Source organism: Dermacentor silvarum, chromosome 10, assembly GCF_013339745.2.
Source record: "Dermacentor silvarum isolate Dsil-2018 chromosome 10, BIME_Dsil_1.4, whole genome shotgun sequence".
In the NCBI taxonomy this organism is placed as follows: Eukaryota; Metazoa; Arthropoda; class Arachnida; order Ixodida; family Ixodidae; genus Dermacentor; species Dermacentor silvarum.
Window position 1 is genome coordinate 76,190,442 of NC_051163.1, and position 22,865 is coordinate 76,213,306.

The following is a 22,865-nucleotide window of genomic DNA, read 5'->3' on the forward strand; positions in this document are numbered from 1 at the left end:
TAATAAGTACTGTCGGACGTGTCATTTATCTACATTCAATATAAAAAACAACGGCCAAGCACTCCGTACAGATAGTTCACCAGCGAAGCTGAAACGTGCGGCCCCGGTGTTTAGCACTGGGTTAATCCCGACGCTCTGTTTAAGCGTTTCTCAATTATTGGTTACATGTTTGTGTTTCTAGAGGAACGCAAGCGACAATGGCGGGCCGATGCAGCTAACCACGACGCCAAGTTAGCTCGAGATATCGAACGCATATGCGACAACGGCGAGCGGAGGAGGCGGCGTTGCGGGCAGAGCAGTGTTAACGTGGCAGTGGCGGGAACGCGTTCGGTAACGACGTCACTAACGGCGCTGCCAATGGCGCGCGCGCTTGGGTGCGACGTAGAAAAACGACTAACTGACGGCGCAGCCAAAGGACACGTTTATCGAAACATGTGGAGAACAGTTTTTCGTTTCCCCTAGCCGTATACAGCTTTCGCTGTAAAATTAAAATGATAGGCGAGTTTAAAAACCTTCAAAATCTTGTAATACGGTTACAGATTGACTGAAAAGCTGTTATCTCAAACGCATAAAGAATGCCTTTTAGGTGACAATAAAGATCATTGTCATCGTTCATAAGATGCATATTAGGCTTCTATTCAAATATAAAAAAATTTATTTTCTAATATTGTCTTATCTACATTCATTAAGCCTGCATTCATAATGCTGCGCTTAGGTTTCTTCAATTGAGAATTAGGAGCGTCGCAAAACTTTCTTGCCTTGGCGAAGATTGAAGGGTGTTCTACTTACTGCACATTACTTTTCAGACAAAGGACAGTGAAATGAACAAACGCGATAAACATGTACTAACGTACAGAGCAATTAGCAGAACGGTGTCACTTTATTCAGCCTGAGTGGAAGCCTAATTATTGAACGCTCGCTTTCGTAAAGCGAGTGCCATTCTTTGCCTGCTCCAGGCATTTGTGCTTATCCCTATTTACAAGCATAGCCTCTTACGACGACCAACTGAACCAAGTTATCTACTAGATTAGACCACCTGGTTTCTGCAGGTGGACACGCCTTGCCGTTTTCTCCTCCTCCTCATTATAGTTTCGTCACCAGACTCTCGTCATGTCGTCTTTTTCAAGCCATCTTGTCGAACAGTCGTCTCGTTGTCATCAGGTCGTCGTCATCACGCTGTTATCGCGCAATCGCTATTGACGCGTATACATGTTTATCTTTCAGCGGTGACCGCTTTCCACCGGCTAACAAGTGTTAAACGTTATCGCTCGGCGCAGGACGCGCCTGCATCGGAAGCTTCTCGAACGTTATCGATGCTTCTATCCTTCGTCTGTGGTCACCGACGCTCATGTAATCTGATTGTATGAGCGACGCGAATTGTCTGGAAGTTTCTGGAAGACACGCGGACATCAGGCATTAATCTGGAACCTTCGATGACTCAGCTATAAAAGCCGACGGCTTTCGCCGCTGATCAGATTTTCGACGACCGCCGACTGTGTTCGCCACTTTCGTTGTGCCTTGAGTGTAGCTTGCTTTTGTGGGCACAGGTTCGCCCAATAAAGAATCAGTTTCGTCATACACAGTTTTACGACTGTTTACTTAAGCGTCACTGCTACTAATTATTCCACAACCGAAGAGGAGTGCCTCGCCATCATCTGGGCTACATCAAAGTTTCGCCCCTACCTCTATGGCAGGCCCTTTAAAGTTGCGAGCGACCACCACGCCTTGTGTTGGCTAGCTAACTTGAAGGATCCTTCAGGTCGCCTCGCACGAGGGAGCCTGAGACTTCAAGCATTCGACATCACTGTCGTTTACAAATCCGGGCGAAAGCACGCTGACGCCGATTGTTTGTCTCGCGCCCCCGTCGAACCGCCGCCACAAGACGACCAGGATGACGACACTTTCTTGGGACCCATCAGTACCGACGAATTCGCCGAACAGCGAGCCGACCCGGAACTAAGGAGCCTTGTAGACTACCTGGAAGGCAAGACCGTCATTGTGCCGAAGGTGTTCAGGCGAGGATTGGCGTCATTCTTCTTGCAAAACGACATTCTCCTAAAGAATAACTCGCCTCTCCGAGCCAACTACTTCCTCGTGGTACCCTCAGCATTGCGTCCAGAGGTTCTGCAAGCTCTTCATGACGACCCAACGGCTGGACATCTCGGTTTTTCCCGCACTCTCGCGAGGATACAAGAAAAATACCACTGGCCTCGCCTCTCTGCCGACGTCGCCCATTACGTAAGGACATGCCGAGACTGTCAGCGACGCAAAACACCGCCGACAAGGCCAGCCGGACTTCTACAGCCAATCGAGCCACCTCGCCGACCGTTCCAGCAAATCGGGATGGACTTACTGGGGCCTTTTCCGACGTCGACGTCCGGGAATAAATGGATCATCGTCGCTACGGACTACCTCACCCGCTACGCCGAAACAAAAGCCTTGCCCAAAGGCAGTGCCGCCGAGGTAGCCCGATTCTTCGTTGAGAACATCCTCCTGCGTTACGGTGCCCCGGAAGTCCGCATCACTGACAGAGGCACGGCCTTTACGGCAGAACTAAATCAAGCCATCTTGCGATACAGCCACCACCGCCTAACACCCGCAGACGAATGGCCTCACCGAGCGCCTAAATAAGACCATAGCCGACATGCTGGCAATGTATGTCGACGTCGAACACAAGACGTGGGATGCCATCCTTCCGTACCTGACCTTCGCATACAACACGGCCGTGCAAGAAACGACGCACATGGCGCCGTTCAACCTGGTCTGCGGAAGGAACCCGGCAACGACGCTTGACGCCATGCTACCGGACGTCACTGACGAAGAAAATCTCGACGTTGCCACTTATTTGCAGCGTGCCGAAGAGGGTCGACAGCTCGCCCGCCTGCGCATCAAAAACCAGCAGAGGACCGACAGCCTACACTACAATCTTCGACGACGCTACGTCGAGTACCAGCCCGGCGACCGTGTTTGGGTCTGGACTCCGATACGCCGACGAGGACTTAGCGAGAAACTGTTGCGTCGCTATTTCGGAGCATATAAGATAATCCGACGTATTGGCGCACTGGACTATGAGGTCGTGCCAGACGGCATTTCGCAATCACAGCGGCGCCGGGCACGACCCGAAGTCATCCATGTGGTGCGTCTTAAGCCTTTCTACGCCCGCTGATGACGTTAGGTACTTTGTTACTTTGTTATTGTTTTTTTTTGTTTATTACGCGTGGTTTTGTTTTCGCTTTCGTGTTTGTAGCATCGGGACGATGCTTTTTAAAGGGAGGGTATTGACTCGTATACATGTTTATCTTTCACCGGTGACCGCTTTCCACCGGCTAACAAGTGTTAAATGTTATCGCTCGGCGCAGGACGCGCCTGCATCGGAAGCTTCTCGAACGTTATCGATGCTTCTATCCTTCGTCTGTGGTCACCGACGCTCATGTAATCTGATTGTATGAGCGACGCGAATTGTCTAAACTTTCTGGAAGACACGCGGGCATCAGGCATTAATCTGAAACCTTCGATGACTCAGGTATAAAAGCCGACGCCTTTCGCTGCTGATCCGATTTTCGACAACCGCCGACTGTGTTCGCCGCTTTCGTTGTGCTTTGAGTGTAGCTTGCTTTTGTGGGCACAGGTTCGCCCAATAAAGAATCAGTTTCGTCATACACAGTTTTACGATGGTTTTCTTAAGCGTCACTACTACGTGACACTATAATTTTTAAAACGTCATTATAATGGCATGCCACAGACGTCCTCGTTGAACTTGTTCAATTGGTCATTCCTACTTGTCATTTCACCGTATTATGCCGTAATTCACCGCTATTGTACAGCAGCTGTGGCACGGCGCCGCTGTAAAGAAGTTCCCGCTCGCGCGTCGCGTTCAGTAATCGATGGTTTAACTAAGGCGTTCGAGTATTGTCAATTTAGTTTTTTGAGAACTAGAAATAAAGTTTGTGTGCAACACTGTGCGTGAAGCAAACCGTCTAATTTCCTGGCTAGTCTTAACACTAGCAAGTACCGGCGTCACACGCTTCCCTAGGGCAACCTCCTGGCCGCTGCTCGGACCAGTCGTGTCCTCATGACACCTGCATACGCAAATGAAGAGGTCGGATAGATCTCTTCTACATCACCACCTATATTGCTGTTCCGGGCACCTGCAACCTTATCAATCACCTGTCAGCGGGACTTGGCCTTGAAATCGTTGTCCGCGACAAACTGCATGGAGATGTAATGCACAAGGGTTTATAAACGGTTCCTGATAGTTCCTGACAGGAGTGAGGTATTTCGCGATTATGAGGGAGGTGTAGGCAGAAATATCGGGCTGCTATTCGAAAACTAAATATCCGTGGCAAACGGCCTTGTTCACCAGCCTAACGGATGTGCGTATGTCCTCTTGACTGACTTTGACAATGAGGCACAGCACGTGGCGAAGGTAGCAGCCATAGCATCTCTTCATGACTATGCACAAGTTACGGATGTATCAATTCTCGATTCACCATCGCCAGCTTATGTGGCTTTAGAAAGTGTCCTTGCATCTATCGTTATTTACTGACAAGTGTCGTCACCGCAAAGACATATGGTTGTGAGCTTGGTCAAAGAGTTCGCTGAGAGCTTCTCTACTTCGTTTAAATTTCATCGTACTCCCGTTGCAAAATACCGCATTGTGGTCAAAGAACCTGTAAGACCAGCGCGCCAACACCCGTACCGAGTGGATCCTAAAGATAGGGCAGCGATAAGAAGTCAACTACCGGAAATGCTCAAGGACGACATGGTACAACCATCCAACAGCCCGTGGGAATCTACGGTAGTTCTGGGGGAAAAGAAGGATAACATGCTACGTTTTTGTGTTGCTTGCAGGAAACTAACCCTGGTCACGAAGCGGGATGTTTATCCACTGCCACGCATCGACGACACCTTGGACAAACTACGTGATGCGCACTTCTCTTCTTTGGATCTTAAAAGCGGGTACTGGAAAATAAAAGTGGATGAGCGAGATCGCGAAAAAACGGCATTTGTGACACAGGATGGTTTATACAAGTTTAAAGTGCTTCTCGCGAAAAAGCGGCATTTGTGACACAGGATGGTTTATACAAGTTTAAGGTGCTTCTCGCGAAAAAACGGCATTTGTGACACAGGATAGTTCATACAAGTTTGAAGTGCTTCTATTTGGTCTACTCACTACTCAACTCTGCGCAGTCCAGTTAGTCTACGATGCAGATGCCGAGCTTCGGCTCCTGGACCCGTCGTGGGAGAAGCCCAAAGGGGTCGACGATACCCTACGACTCGCAGGACCTTTCAATAAAGTTAATTTCATTCATTCAAGTAAGTGTAACGTTTCAAAGTGTTCTCGGTCATTTTCTAGAACGCAATAAAACTGTCAATACAGTAGAAAACAAACTTCACGTAAGGAGCGGTCGCTCTATGAGCCAGATATTGGCGCTCGCTAATCCATGCTATGTAGTTTCGTAGTGTACTAAACAACATCTAGCAGCAAATCGGAGCCGCCAAGGGGTCGTCCTCTGCCCTGTTATCACGGTGGATCCTCCGCGATAGTCTCAAAAATAGTCTCGAAGGCTGCAGGTGAAGGCGCTACGATTGCATAAGCAGTGTCACGTGATTGATGCGGCACCGTTCTATGTGAGGAAGTAATATATTCGAAGACAAAAGTGGTGCAAGTATAAGGAGAGTGAGCTATGCGGCAAAGCCGCGTGGTAAAATGGGGGTCAACAAATGGCAATACGTCGACCCTACCGGCGACCGCAAACTTCGCACATTGGCGATAGTCTCCTTTGAGGAGTTTAGGCCTTTGACATCGAAGCGCTGTGTGTCTTCCTTTGCCGGGAGAGAGAAAAGGTGACGTGGCAAGGCAAGCAAACGCTGCTACTAGACATGACAGCGGTAGCGGACAAACTGAATGTAGAGAAATATACGTTGCTGCTATTTCTAGAAAATAGAGGCACTGCAAATTTATCAAGCGGACCATGGACGCAGGGCGTATAGACGCGAAGCCGCATTAAAGCACAGTAGCGCTTAGGTGACACTGCGGAAGAGGTCCTTCGTTAAATCGACACTTCTGCGCCCGCTGCACTAGCGTTGCGGCTATGCCATTGAGCGGGGTTGTGGGTACACAAGGTAACGTTTATTATCAACTCACCCATCTCGTATTACACTAAATTAATGGCGGGTAAATTCAACATTCTCCGTGAAGATCACCGGTAATTATTATCAGTCAAAGGTAACAGCACAGAAAACACCAGTTACATCGATTCCCACAGTGGGTGGGATACGCTTAATTTTTAACAATGAAGATGTTTAAGCCAGCCGTAATTTGTGGTTCGTATCAAAAAACTATCATCATCACCAATGAAGAAAAACAAAATAAACTTTCTTGCCCAGGCGGGATTCGAACCCGCGTACCCAGGGTCCCAAGACAAGCATCCTATCCACAAGGGTATACGGCCACGATTGCAGAACATGCATTTATTTTTGTTGTTGTTGCTTCAAAACATGCCTCGTACCCACGAGGGGGATTGGCCACACTGGATAAAATAAAACATACACCTAACAACGAACAAAATGGTAAAGGTGAATAATCAAAATTAAGATTTTGGCAACTCCTTAACACAGATTTTAAGATGTCCTATACATAAACTAACTAAATAAAAAATTAAGAGAAAACTAACTACAAAAATAAACATAAAATAACATGTCCCACGGTCGGTACCCTAGCAGCGTAACCTTCCGGATGCTTCAATAAATTTGTGTACAGCAGTGATCATAGAACCCTGACTTGCGCCTAATTGACAGGCCCCAAAGGACAAAATGTTTGGCGTTGTAAGTGCCAAACCCAGATTACTGCTTGGAAATAACAAACATTCTACGGAGGAAGGAGAAGCGGTGGCAAGAAAGAAAGAAATGGTCAATAGTCTCCGGTTGATTACAAAACGAGCAGAGGTCAGTGATTGATAAACCGGATCTATGAAGATAAAAATTTAGGCGGGGAAGTCTGCAGCGGAAAGTTGACAGCGTCACCTCACGCGTGAAAGGCACTTGCTTGTGTTCCACCGAAATTTTAAATGTTGAAAATCGTCTGAAGAAAGTATGGACGAGTCATGGCAACTCAGCAATAAAAGGCGCTTAAATCTAGCTCGTGTTATAAAAGAGAAATCAGGAAGAATATTTATGACCGGACCATTTAGTGATGTCGAAGCGAGCGAGTCAGCTGATTCATTTAAAAAGATTCCACTATGTCTGGGGACCCAGACAAAGCGGACTTCGGATAAATTTTCTGGGGCAAGAGTCGAAAATATATTCAGTAGGCGTGACTGATTATTGGAAGCTAGATGTGTACAGACCGAAAGCGCATCTGTAACAACTATTACCTTAGAATTCTGTGGACCCAATTTTCCGATGGCAAGAATAACTGCCAGAAATTCTGCAAGAAATATTGGAGTGTAATCAGCGAGACGGAGAGCAAAAGACCATTTTAGTTGATTCGAAAAGATGCCAACACCAGCCTTCTCTAAATTTTGTGATGCGTCCGTAGAAATAACCAAATGAGATGGAAATTGACTAAGATGGCCTTGAAGGAGACCTTCAAGTATGTGCGCAGGAAGAAGTTTTGCGTGTTTTGGAAAAATATCATCAAAAGTGAGTTTTATTTTGAATGAATTAGATTTTGGAGAAATCAGGCGCGGTAGGCTAACTTGAAGTTTTGATAACAGCGATTGAACAAAAATAACTTGTGGCTGTCGGTAACGCCGCCATCCTGTTCTGAAAAATGATTCTGGTGAATTGATGAAAACAGGATGCAAATTGGAAATGGGTGTATCATAAACCTTCAGGAAAGTCAGGACAGTAAGTTGTTTAAATCTGGAATCAAGCGAAATAATTCCGGACTCCAGATAAAGAACATTATTAGCCACAAAACTTGGCAGCCCGAGACAAAGACGCAGCGCTTGCCTTTCCAGTAGAATTAAAGGTCTTAGCTTGTATGCTGCACATCCTGAAAAAAGAACACAACCAAATTCTAGAATGGGGCGGACGTAAAGCTTATAAATCATCAGCAACGTAGATCTACGCATCCCTGTGTTTTTATTGCTGAACCGGCGCAACAATGCCATTGCACGTTCTCCTTTATTAGCATTTGCTTCTATTTGCTGCTGCCAGTTTAGCTTACCATCATAAGTTATCCCTAAGTACTTCAAAGTTGGAACTTGCGGAATCGGCTGATTACGATAATGAAGAGAAATAGAGACAGGATTTGACAGTGTAAACACCAGTATAGCGCATTTCTTTACGTTAAGCGAAAAAGACAGGCCGTCCAGCCAGGACTCGAGTTCAGACAAATAAGATTGCAAAATTTGGTATAACGTATTAATATCCCTTGCCGATGAGAAAAATGCAATGTCATCAGCATAGAGATAGAGTTGTACATCCTGATGGATTGGCACAGAAGATAACAAAATATTGAACAAAAGTGGCCAAAGAACTGATCCCTGTGGTATGCCTCTCGTCTGTTTATACGTATCCGATGTCACCCCATCCTTGAAACAAAAAAATTCTCTATCGAAAAGGAACTCTTGTATCCAGGCTACTAAATAGTCTGGAACAGAACAGCTAACTAATCGAGAAATTAAAATTTCATGCTCGACACTGTCATATGCTTTTGCAATATGTAAAGTTACCAATGCCGATATATCTCCTGATTGTCCTGCGAGTCGAATGCGGCTTTCTAAATCAACGTGAGTTTATGCTAACCATATAGAGGTAGAGCCTTGGAGTTATTGGCAGATTGCGTTCGATCGAGCGTCGTCGTCTTCGTCCACAGCTGCCGCGTTCGCACGCACTCGTGCCAATGCTCTGCGAGGTGAAGAGGTTTTGCGCTATGCTCGAGGGAGAGATAAAGAAAATGAGAGCAAGATGCATTCAGGGAGCGGATCTTCTGGAATGCTTTGTCGGCATTGCAAAGCGGTGGAACGCGGTGTCGGCATTGGAACTCGGTGTCGGTGTTTCAAGCTGCGCTATGCAACGCGTCGTCACGGCCGTAAGTCCGAGAGAGAGAGAGAGAGAGACGCATTCACGGAGCGGTTCTGCTGGAACGCGTTGTCGGCATTGCTGCGCAGTGGAACGCGGTGTCGGCATTCCGGCCCGCTTCGCTGTGTACTGAGTTTTGCGCGGCCTTGTGCAAGCTTTCGCCTTTGTTTTAAGGGCTTCTCTTATGTATGTTATCTCACTCGAACCTATGCTATTGTACTTGTATTGTTTTGTTGAATTTCAGTTTTTTAACATGGCTTTTCTATTTGCATTGCAATAATTTATTCATTATAATCTGCAAGCGTCCAATTTTTATTTGGCAACTGTGGCCATAATTTTGCAGTCGCTGCAGGTGGGCCAAAAGTGGAGCTTGCAGCATTGTCAAGCTTTGGCAGCTTTTAGGTGCGAACGTCCCACATTCGTCCTGGTCGTCTTCCAGAGCTGGCTGCGTTGCCGCTCGTCATTCCAGCATAGAATTTCCCTTCTCTTCGGTCGTCGTAATGGGGAGGCTGCGTTTACGGAGTTATGAGCCATTGCTTAAGGCAGTATGAGCCCATTAGCGGTGCATCACTGCATGCTTCGCGCCTCCCCAGGTTTCACGTTAGTGGAGCTGCATTTCGCTCAATGGGTCATTTGAGACTTACGCATAAAGTTTAATTCCTCCCTCAAACCGAGCCACGACTTACCTTATGCTAAATGTATTACGTAATAAAAACTAAAACAGTAAGAAAGGCGTCCATAATGGCCAAATTTCTGAGGGAGTTAAAGAATAAAACGATGTTTTCGATAATAGTTCATGGTAAAACACATCATCCAGCTTCTTAAATAATACTAGTGATGGAATGACCGCACGGCGAGTTTCATTTTTTTTTTCCTTGCCTCCTGCGTCCTGCATGACTCCGTAAAAATAATATGTAGTAATAATATTTTATTAGTATATATGCTTTGAAATTCTGCCGCCACAACTTTCTTGACGCCCAAAGGTAGTGGGCTGCCATTCGGGGCTTCTCCCCTTCATTGAAGGATCGTACTGAGATCGCAATTTTTAAACTTCGGCAATGCACCGCTCAATGCACGAGGCATTCTTTCGTGCTCCCGCGATAGTATCATCGCAAACTAACCATCCCGCTTCCTTCTGGTTTTGCGAAGTCTATGAGTGTTCAGCGAAAATGAATCATTCAGCTTTCGTTACCGCAAGTTGTGACGCAGAATGTGGTGGAGTGTTGTCTAATGAATGTCAAGAGCAGCTGACAACATGTGAACTGCAATGGTGCGGTTTTGTTACAGGATTTTACTGACATTGGCAATGTTTTCTTCATTTGTTCAGGTTGAACGACGTGGCTTTTCTATCTATGTATATATATATATATATATATATATATATATATATATTACCAAAGCAGGGGCGTAGCCAGGGGGGGCTGATGGGGCGTCAGCCCCTCCCCCCGTGAAATTTTTTCCCGGCGCCCACCATAACAACCACCGGCGCCGTGACTAATTCGGGATTTTGTCTGCAATGTCTTTTTCGTGCCCGCAAAGACATTTCGGCACGAACACTGTGAACTCGGGCTGGTTTTCGTGGCAACACCCTCGCACCTGGAGTCACGTAACGCAAGGAGCCCCATCTGAGCACAAACTTTCAAGGGCTTTTTGATAGAGAGCGGGCGCGTCGCGGCATCTCGCAGCGGCCGTTGAATCTAAGGAGCGCATGGATTTCAATTCCGAAACTTTGTGGTTATAAAGTTCTCAAACTTTTGACGCGAAACGTGCACTGACATTTCCAAAGGCGTGCTTTAGATTTTCAATTCTGGAACTTTATGAGTTTAATCTTCTTATGAACATGGGCCAAAAAGCGCGCACTGCAGCCCTCGTATTCACGCCGTTCCGGAGATGGAAGCACGCGGTCGCAATCTTCCATACACGAAAATACTAAATATCACCGTGACTGTAAGCTGGCAGCTGATAAATTTCTCCAAACATTTTCAGGAAGCGCGCCAAATGTGATCGATCAGCTGGACCAGGGCAGGTAAACTAAAATAAGAGAAAACAGAAGCACGTTATAGCGGCCTATTATTGAGGCAGTTCTTTTTTGCGGGCGACAAAGTGTGGCTCTCCGTGGCCATAGGTACAGTGGTCCAATGGATTAAAGCAAAGCCCCGGCTGGAAATAGTGGTATTTTCAAAGCGCTTCTTCGCATGCGAGCTGATTGTGGAGATACATTTCTCAAGAACCATTTGGAAGGTTGCCCGAGTAATGCCTCGTATTGAAAGCCAGATGTAACACGACGTATAATGCTGGAATCGAACAGCTTACTTTTTGTGCAAGGTACCTAAACAACTTACAAGGATGCCAGTGACATCGAAGAAATGTTTTTAGGTTTGAGCACTGGAATAGATGTCCTCTCTCCTTGCGACTGCAGGTTCTATGTAAATGTGTACAAATTGCCGAAGACCCTAGTCACCCTTCTGGTGACCACTGCCAGCGCAGAGCAAATACTTTCAAACGTGAGATCACTAAAAAAACTACTTGCGCTCTGCAATGTCTGAGGAACGCATGGTTAGGCTGGATCTTTTATAAGCCCATAGAGACGTCGGCATCAACGTGTCCGAAGTCATTGACCGCTTCGCTAAACTTCCCCGCCAAGTGAATTTTGTCCTTTAGACAGCGAAGCAGCAAAATCAATTCAAGTAAAAAGCTATGTGCCTTCAGGTCCATAACCTAGTAATTATGAAAACGTATGACTGTTCATTAGCTTCTAAAACCACAGAAATTTTCACCATTTATTGTAACAGTTAGCATCATGATCAAAATTATCATGCGAATACGAACATTACGAGGACATCAATAACCAATTTTGACCAAGCTTGCTCATTGAAAGCCCGGCCCGACCAGAGCTTTGCCCGCAGGCAATGTCTTTTGCCTGCGTCCTTGTTCTACCTATGCATTTTGGAGGCAGCGCGCACTGCCACTCCAGGCGTTTTTAACTCCCTCCCGCGCTGCGCGTCGGAAGTCTCGGAAGATGGTACTAAGAGCCGCTTGGTTAGAAGCAAGAGCGATAGATGGCGCCAGAATACCGTGAAAAAGAAAAATACCGTTACTTTCATAAATTAGTAGGAGGGTCTGAGAGGAATAGTAGAACTCGGGTACAAGGTAAATGGATACTACAGATTTGAATTAGTGTTTAAAGGGGAGTATATAAGATGACCAGAACTGAGAGCTGGTTGAGTTGATATGGTTCCATCTTACCAAAACACAGCGCTAAAAGGACGTAGACAAGCAATGAAACGACAAACGCGGGGGCTGATATGATATTAGACATGCATTTTTTTTTTAACTAGAAGCGCTTAGCGTGTATTTTCGTTAGTGCAGAGGGCTGGATGCTTTGGGACTAATTGGTAAGAAGCAATTGTTTCACAGCATAAGTACATTTGCCACTGCTGCAACTCGTAGAAAAACCTTCCCCTTTATTATTCAAATGTTATTTCCTTCGGCCGATTGTACACACGTAAAGACAGACAATTCCGAAGTTGTAAAAGCTCTACCACACGCTTTCGGCACATAAAGTATCACACTTGGGCAGCGGCCTGCCAAAGTATGTTGTCCCACCAGGCAAAGCCAGATAGTTTGTTTCACCGCTTTACACTCTGCCAAACTGTAATGAACAAAGAAGTGTAATGAAAGGAAACAAAAGAAAACATTGGGTGGCCTAATGATAGCAGAACGGCGCATACTTCATCAGAAATCTTCGCTTCACAGAAGTAGCAGTTTCGCCCGAAAGGCGATGCATCGATTGCGATAGCAAATTAGCAGAGAGCCATACAAACTAAGGATAGTGCTTTTATCCGCCGTACCCACTTGTAGACATTCGCTTGTCAATTAACTTAACAAGCATAGTGTCAACTTGGGAGTCTATTGATCTTGAAAATGGCGCCTATTGATAACTAATCTATTCAAAATACATATTCGAGGGACGTCGACGAGCCATCTGTGGAAGAAGAAAACGACGAATGCGCGAGCCGTGGCACGAGCGCTTTCATGCGGGAACCAGAGCTGAATTCGGCCTGGAGACAAAGTTTGCAAATCACCAATAATGTACTATAATTTTAAATTAAATTATGGGATTTTATCTGGCATAACCACGATCTGATTATGAGGCATGCCGTAGTGGGGACTCCGGAATAATTTGGACCACCTGGGATTCTTTAACGTGCACCTAAATCTAAGTACACGGGTGTTTTCGCATTTCGCCCCCATCGAAATGCGGCCGCCGTGGCCGGGATTTGATCTCATGGCGTCGTGCTTAGCAGCCCAACACCATAGCCACTGAGCAACCACGGCGGGTGTCCTATAAGCAAGCCTGTACTTTTATTAATCACACGGTCCAACAATCACATGGCCCTCTGCATATATTTGCTTAGATTTGATATTGCTAGTTTAAATTACCATCGTAAGTAATCCCCAAATACTTTAATGACGTGACTTAAAGAATTAGCTCATGCAGATAATGAAGAGATATAAAAAAAGGCATTTACAGTGGAAAGACAAGCAGCGAGCATTTGCTCACGCTAAGAAAAAAAAGATTCTGTCAAGCCAGGACTCGAAAATACCGAAATAAAAATTTATAGTTTAGCACAATGAACTGATGTCCCGCGATCGAGCGACGTAGGCAATGCCATCGGTATAAAACTGCATTTGAAAGTCTTGACAAACTCAGAGAGAGCATAGAGAAAGAAATGGGCAACTGTGAAGAAAGAACTTATCCCTGTGGCACACTTCTAGGCAGTCTATACACACAAGAGATAAACCCACATTAAAGTTTCACTCCCCTTTCTTTTTACCTCTTCAATGTACAATGTAGAGCACATGGACGCCTTCATTCGACAATTAAAAGAAAGAGAGAGAGAGATAAATGAGATGCGAAAGGCAGGGAGGTTAACTGGAGGGTAAATATCCAGTTTGCTACCCTACACTGGGGAAGGGGAAGGGGAAACAGAAAGATAAAGAAAAATGCACACACCTAGAGAGGGAGACAAAAAAAAAAGAAACACACACACACACACACACACACACACACACACACACACACAGGAACTCAGGAGCGTCACAGTCGTTCAAACAGGTCGCTTGACCGGAGGAACTTCAGTAGCGCCCTCGTCGCCTTCTGCTGTGAAGACCGTATCAGTCGGCATTCTAAAATCGTCTGCTCAGAAAGCGGCCGGTCGTCGAGGCGTGCCAACTCCGTTACGAGCGACTGTCTCTGGGAGCTGTAGCGGGGACAATGACACAGGATATGTTGGACTGTTTCCTCGCTGCCGCAAGTATCACAGGCAGCACTGTCGACCATTCCAATGCGACAAGCAAAAGCATTTGTAAAGGATACTCCAAGCCACAATCGGCAGAGAGCAGTTGTCTCGATTCGAGGAAGTCCAGATGGAATGCGTAGTCGGAGGGATGGGTCCAGTCGGTGCAGTCGAGTATGTTGGAAACCAGGTGTGTTCCACTTGGCTCGTGTGGAATCACGCGCGATTATGCGAAGCTTTGTTACTGCATCGGCTCTTGATAGCGGGATGGGTTCCTTCACAGCATTTTCGTGAGCCCTCCTCGCAGCTTCATCGGCCTGTTCGTTGCCCATGATGCCGCAGTGGCCTGGGAGCCACTGAAAAGTGATGTCATGTCCTTTTTCTGCCAGTTGGTGACAAAGGTGCCTTATTTCCAGCACAAGTTGGTCTTGTTGTCCACGACGTAGAGCGGATAGCAGACAATGCAGGGCGGCCTTTGAATCTGTAAATATGCTCCATCTTCGTGGTAAGTCTTAGTGAATCATGTGAAGTGCGCAATGAAGTGCAGCAAGCTCCGCCGCAGTCGACGTTGTCCGGTGAGAAGTTTGAAAGTGAAGGGTCACAGCTTGCGCGGGGAAGATCACAGCCCCTGTAGATCCGTCAAGAGTAGTCGAGCCATCAGTGTAAATGTGAAAATGGTCCTTGTATGTCTCGTGCATCATGAGTAGAGATAGCTGCTTGAGAGCTGGGGACGAGAGTCCTGCTTTCGTTCGAATCCCTGGTACCGAGAGTCGAACTTGTGGACGAGCCAAACACCAAGGAGGTGGTAGCAGTCTCTCGGCAGGCGTATAATCTCGAGGGAGGCAGTCGCGGTACGCCGATATCGCCTGGCAAAAGGAGGCATTGGGTCGGTCATTCGGCAGAGAGGCGAGGTGATGGGAGCGGGCAATGTGCCTGATGTGTGCTCTGAGCACTTCCAATGTCATATGAGTTGTCACTGGGTAATCTTGAGCTATTGCAATTGTTTCCGCTGTCGATGTGCATCGTGGCAATCCAAGACAGACCCTTAGTGCCTGCGCCTGAGCACTTTCGATTGTGCGGATGTTGCTTCTGCAGGTATTGCTCAGTACAGGTAAGCTGTATCTCAGATATCCGAGAAACAGTGCCCTGTATGGTTGTAACATTGCGTGTACTGACGCTCCCCACGTTTTCCCTCCAAGAAATTTGAAAACGTGTGAAATGGCCATTAGGCGTTTGTTCAGGTAGGTCACATGGGGACTCCAGTTGAGGTCTCGATCAATGATCACCCCTAAGAATCTATGCGTCCTGGCGTAACAGATGTTTTGCCCATTGATGGATATGGCGTAAGGCGTCATTGACTTCCGCGTAAACGCGACCAGCGCACATTTCTCAGGTGAAATCTGGAGGCCTTGTTCGCTGAGATACGCCGAAATTGATGTCGCAGATTTTTGAAGTCTCGCGCGCACCTGAGGACGTGTTACACCTGACATCCACACGCAGATGTCATCGGCGTACATTGATATATGGACAGCATTTGGTATGCGTTCCACGAGACCGACAAGAACAAGGTTGAATAGTGTGGGACTCAAGACGCCACCTTGAGGAACACCACGGTATGTGCAGTGTTGAGACGTCGGACCGTACTCGGTCTGCACAAAGAATGACCTCATGTGTAAGTAGTTGCGGGTCCACTGGTACACGCGGCCACCAAGGCCAACCGATTCCAGAGCATCAAGTATGGCATCATGAGCAACATTGTCATAAGCTCCTTTTACGTCCAGAAACATAGCGACCGATAATCGTTTACATCTATTTTGATGTTGGACTTAAGTGACCAGATCGATGACGTTATCGATGGAGCAGCGGAGACGTCGAAAGCCGGCCATAGCATTTGGATAAACTTGGTAGCGTTCCAGGTACCACTCCAATCTGGCAAGGATCATGCGTTCCATCACCTTCCCTACGCAACTTGCCAGCGCGATTGGGCGGTATGACGCGAGCTCGAGTGGTGACTTGCCAGGTTTGAGGAGTGGCACCACGCGGCTTGTCTTCCATTCTTGAGGAACGTTTCCATCCTGCCAGGATTCATTGAATATATCCAGCAAGGCATTTCGCGCTCGCTCACCCAGGTGGCACAAGATGCGGTACGATATGCCATCGGGTCCAGGAGACGACGACGATTACACAAAGCAAGAGCCGCATCAAGCTCCTCGGTGGTGAAAGGCAAGTCCATGCATGAATGCCGTGTATGCGGCTCAATGCTATCCGTACCAAGGGGGCCTGTGTAGGTTGATTTACCTGCAATCTTTCTGCAGAAATCTTCGACAATTAAGGAATTCGATAGCTGTACCGGCATCCGAGTGACGCATCGCGTCCATTGACACATTCTGGTTTGGGTCCGATCATCCGAAACATGCCAAACCACGCGTCAACAAGAACATAGAGCGAGACGATAGGTGGTGATATTTTTCTCACGCCGCAGCGTATACGGATGGAAAGCTCTTTTTTGAAAAGCACAGTGTTTAGCTAGCGTATATTCGCTTAGAAGCATGCTTAGAAGAAGTATTCAAACTCTTAGACTGGGAAGGCTTAGGAGTGAAGATCAACGGCGAATATCTCAGCAACCTTCGGTTTGCAGATGACATTGTCCTATTCAGCAACAATGGAGACGAATTACAGCAAATGATTGAGGACCTTAATCGAGAAAGTGTAAGAATCGGGTCGAAGATGAATATGCAGAAGACAAAGATAATGTCCAATAGCCTGGCAAGGGAACAAGAATTCACGATCGCCAGTCAGCCTCTAGAGCCTGTAAAGGAGTACGTTTATTTAGGTCAATTACTCACAGGGGACCCTGATCACGAGAAAGAAATTTACAGAAGAATAAAATTGGGTTCGAGTGCATACAGCAGGCATTGCCAAATCCTGACTGGGAGCTTACCACTGTCGTTGAAAAGAAAAGTGTACAATCATTGTATTCTACCGGTGCTAACATATGGGGCAGAAACGTGGAGGTTAACAAAGAAGCTCGAGAACAAGTTAAGGACCGCACAAAGAGCGATGGAACGAAAAATCTTAGGACTAACGTTAAGAGACAGGAAGAGAGCGGTGTGGATCAGAGAACAAACGGGGATAGCCGATATTCTAGTTGACATTAAGCGGAAGAAATGGAGCTGGGCAGGCCATGTAATGCGTAGGATGGACAACCGGTGGACCATTAGGGGTACGGAATGGATACCAAGAGAAGGGAAGCGCAGTCGAGGACGGCAGAAAGTCAGGTGGGATGATGAGGTTAAGTAATTCGCAGGCCCAAGTTGGAATACGCTAGCGCTAGACAGGGGTAATTGGAGATCGCAGGGAGAGGCCTTCGTCCTGCAGTGGACATGATATATAGGCTGATGATGATGAGGACATTCGCCTACATACTACTCTGTAGAGAGTAGGATAAACACCCAGATAAACGTCGGAAGAATTAAAAAAAAGAAAGTGAGAGAGAGAAGGCTGAAAGTGTTTGGTCTTGTTGGCAGCACAGCGTTGCTGCTTAAAACCCCTCCGACTCGTGTCGCAATCATTAGCACCTATTATGGAAACGGATGAATTCACTCCCAGGAAGTAATTCCTGATCCCGGAACAGCAGTTACGGAACAGCAGTTACGGAACAGCAGTTACGGAACAGCAGTTACGGAGCAGCAGCTTACAAATATAGACGGAACAGAAGTTTACACATCTAAGCATCAGAAGTTCATGTTCGATGCTGTCATAGGCTTTTGAAATGTCTAATGTCTCGGCTCCTTCTTTCTGCGCAGCTCCCCCTGGTTAGGGAATCACTTAAGATCTTCATACCGCTGAAGCCCGCCAACGCTCTGTACAATGTTACCGCATTATAAAAATTTTTGGGCTAACCTTCGAAAGTAAAACTTGAAGTTCCAGGCTCAGTGGCTGACGATGCAACATGAGGATTCGCTACTCAGAGCATGAGAAATAAGCCGAGCAACCACTAAGTAAAACCCCTTGCAAGCGATCTTGCGCGCGACGGCGACAAGCGACGCGATGGCGATGGCTGTCGCGTTCGCTCGTCGCCTACGAGTCGTACCCCACGCGAGCGGCGACGTTGAGCGACGCCTCCCTGGTGTTGCCGGTATGAGGGCAGCAAATACGCGCCGAAAGTGGCGTGACGCGTCCTTTATTAATTTAGGTTGATGTATTTTACTGTAAAGAGCAGCATAAAATATTTCTGAAGGTCTTGCAGTATAGGATCCTTGAACGTATGAAAAAAAAATGTCACAGTTTCGCCCTAAGGGCGAAGCAATGAATGCGATAGCAACACAGCAATGTCGTACGAAGTAAGGTGAGCGGCTTTGGTAGCAATATGAATTGTAGTAAACATGAGCGTATTAAGTAAGCAGGTGTGCTGCGGCGTAAGTAGACCGACATGAAGAGAGACTCGATGACCACGAGAAGGCGCGTGTGAAATGGTGGTGTTGATGAGAAGCGCTTCCCGTGGGCAGTGCGTGCGAAGGGACACACCTGTAGCGCTGCACTGCCGATCCGGGCAGCATTGCATGTGTAGCATGCGTTGAAAATGTGGCCCGACTATTACTAACTGAATTAACAAGCGTGGTGTCAGCGCGCACAAGCAAACATGAATAGATCACACTGAATGACTGCAGACAACGACTGTCAAAACGCTGGCAGCAAGCGCATCCGCTGTCTATCGCTGCAACGGAAACTGAGCGGCGAATGCACAGCGCATACAAAGGTCAGAGCCGTGTGGAGATAAGAGACGGTGCGGGCGAGCGACACGGCTGAGCTGAGCAAAGTACGAACGCGGTTGTTGGCAGAGCTGCGCCTCCCCCCCCCCCCCCCCACTCCCTCCCGCGCTGCTTGCCCGCTTTCTTGTTTTCACGTGGGAGATTGAGTGGCAAGTTCGCCTTGCGCCCGCTTGTAAGATAGGCCTTTGGTGCCGGAGCGCAGCATCGCCCCGGCTGGCTCCCTCCCTCCCATACCCCCAGGCTCTTTCGCGCGACGGTCGCGTTTGCTTTCCGCCGTGAGTTCGCTCTCCGTGATAGCGCGCGTCCCCCGCATGCTTCCGCTCGGGCATACGGCGCGCGGCGACGATTTTGTCTATACCGAACCTCATGGCGACGGCAGAAATCCGGTTGAAGTGTCCATATAATTGCTATCCCAATAAAATTAATCGTGTGCTCGTTCCACGCGACAATCGGTAGTACTTGACTCATGTACGTCCAGTTGCGGCTTCGGGCTAATAGCTGGTCGCTCATTGCACTTCCGGGCGACGAGCGAGGAATTCTAGATTTCCAGAACCGAGCGATCGAGCGGCAAGAACGAGCGATCTGTTCGCACGACGGCCCGTTTCGTCGCTCGTCGCCGTCGCCCACAAAATCGCTCTCATAGGGTATGGGCTTTAGGCCATGTCATCCTCTTGCGCCCAGTGAGCTTCCCGTGGCCTCATACGGGACGGCCTGATATTGACAACAGGGCGGTCGCCTGTTGCACTTAAATGACGAAACACTTTTTGCACTTCACGAGTATGAAACTTGGGAAGCACTTGGAACATATTTAAATGTATACTTATGTTGATTACATGCTGGACCAGCAATGAACGCCATTATCGTGATGTCTTACCCTCCGTGGTTGCTTAGTGGCTATGCTAAGCATAAGGGCTGCCAAGCATGAGGCCGCGGGATCGAATCCCAACCATGGGGCCCCATTTCGATGGAGGCGAAATGCGAGAACTAGAAATGCGAGAAATGCTAGATTTAGGTGCACGTTAAAGAACCCCAGGTAGTCCAAATTATTCCGGAGTCCCCCACTACGGCGTACGTCATAATCACATCGTGGTTTTGGCACATAAAACCCCATAATTTCATTTTTAATTTATTCGTGACGTCTAGATAGAATAAAAAGCGTGCTGTCGTCATGTAGGAGTAAAGTTCATAGAAACAAGTACTGCTGAAAGTTTCATAGGACGCTCTAGCGTGCCAGTATTTTTTATATGGTTTACAGGGTCTGGACCTTAGCGAAAACAATTACAAGTTAAAATTGTCATGTAAGTACACTTTTACCACTCGTAATCGAGAGGTTATTATGCACGAGGTTGAGATAAGTAGGATATGATTTATTTATTTATTATTTTTGTTTACATATCCTCAATCGCCGAAGAGTTATAGAGGGGAAAGGGAAGTATGAAATCAGTACATTACTAAAAGCGCTGCAGAAGGTGACAGGTTATATGAAAAAAAGGAACACACATGTTAGCACGTTAACATGATCCAATTGATGCAGTTAATCACGTGAATTCAAAAAAGACGCAAGAATCACAAATTCAGAAAACAGGAATGAACGCTAATAGGAAAACCCCCTTTCCTGAAAACGAGAAAAAAAGTGCAAGAAGTAAAAAAAAATCAACAGCAGCAGCATCAGACATATGTCGCCCGTTCATTGTGAGTATAAGGGAAAGAAACAATACATAAGCTAGTTTTATTTACGTAGGGGCAACGAAAAAATAAAATAAAAAATGCAAGCAGGACTATCCGAAATAAAGTAATTGGGGGAAGGTGGTTCTATTTGTTAGACGCATGTTGAATTAATGAGTGAAAGAATGTATCTGCGGGCCAACGAGGAAATCAACCTTATGCTGATGATCAATGCGGGAAGAGCGATATGTTAGATTTGGAATGAGTTCTTTAGGTAGAGATTTGACGGTAACTTTGGTCAAATAAACAGACAGAAAACATTTCGTCGGAGCGATAGGGAAAGTAAAGATAAACTTGCCTTCGTATAAGTAGCAATTTGGCTATATCGTTGCAGTTAGGCACAATAATACGCGCGCTCTTATTCTGAGCTATTTAAAAAAAAACGTCTAGGCTAGCATAGTTAAGGTCTCAAATGTTGACAGCGTATTCTAGTTCACAAGGGACGATGGTTTTGTGGAGTAGTCTTTGTAACGAAGATGAGCATTGCTGGAGGTTCGGCTTAAATACAATAACATGCACTAAGCAATAGCGGTTATTATATTCATATATTGCTTTCAATTCATTGTCCGAATAGTCACCACAGCATGATATTGATAGGAATTCCTCAATTCAAGGAGGACCCTGTTTAGTAAGTATGAAAGTGCAGAAATTCTACGGTCGGATGCACTCACCTAGCTTGCACTTGGTAATGATTAAATTCTTTAAGCATTTATTACACCAAATAGTTGCATTATATAGGGGACATTGAAGGGTACTACGGGCGTCAAATTAAACGCGAACAGCAGAGGGCCTGCCCGAATATTGAAGGTAACGTGCCCGCCCTCCACGAGTCATCGCAATTAACAGGTGCTCACATTCACTGTTGACCACACTGTGCGATGATACTCACGGTGTTATTGGTGATATTCGATATATACCATAATATTTTAGTTTATGTTTTTATGCACTTGTATTTGAACCTGATAACACAAAATAAAGCTAAGCAGAATTTTTACAATTGAATTCCGGAGTTTTACTTGCCAAAACCACGATTTGATTATGAGGCACGCCGTATAGTGGGGGACTGCGGATTAATTTTGGTGACCACGTGATCTTTGATGTGCCCTCAATGCACAGGACACGGGCGTTCTTGCATTTCGCCGCCATCTAAATGCGGCCGCCGCGTCCGGGGTTGGATCCCGCGACCCCGTGCTTAACAGCGTAACACCGTAGCCGCTAAGCCACCGCAGCGTGTAAAAGAAAACAGAATGGAAGATATTGCTCCTTTAGTTATGCTTCGGCCATGCGCATCGTTGATCACGGTAATTTTATGTCGATAGTACATGTGTCATCATCGTGAAATACTCAGTATAACTTGCACATTCGGCAGCATAGAAGTGCACAATCAGAAGAAATGCAACTGTATAAATCGCTTACATATATAACAGCTCGCGTGCAAATGCGCGTGCTTGCGCGCGCGTGCATGCGCTTTTGTGTGAGCGTGTGCGTGTGTTTTGCAAAGCGACACCTATCCGCCCCAAATACAAACGAGAAGTCTCAATTTCATCTATTTACCTTTCGCAAGAAAAATTTCTCAGGAACATAAATGGTGGCACAGAATCATTGTCGAGAAGCAGATGGAACGAAAATACATTATGTTACGTTTCTATAGATAATATAACTGTCATTGCAGAATTCTAACTACGTGATCAGTGACTATTACAGAAAAAGAGTTTTGAATTTATCGACCTTACAATCTAGGCCTAAATGTGTGCGAACTGTGCATGTGCAGATCGGTTAAGTGCGACAAAAGTGAGGAGAAGGGATGAACTAACGTCACGTCGTAGGAGGCTAACTAAAGTGTCCCAACCGAAAAAAAAATAATTTCAATTTCTTCTGTTATGGATTCTTGTAGCGCGTAAGTCACAGAACGGGCCTTGCAAAATTGCGGTACCACTCCCTCGCGCCACAGCAAGTAAACCGGTGACCCTCTTGGTTATTGCTAGTCCTGGCCTAAACAGATCGGCATATTCCTCCTTCAGTGTAACGCCTACAGATG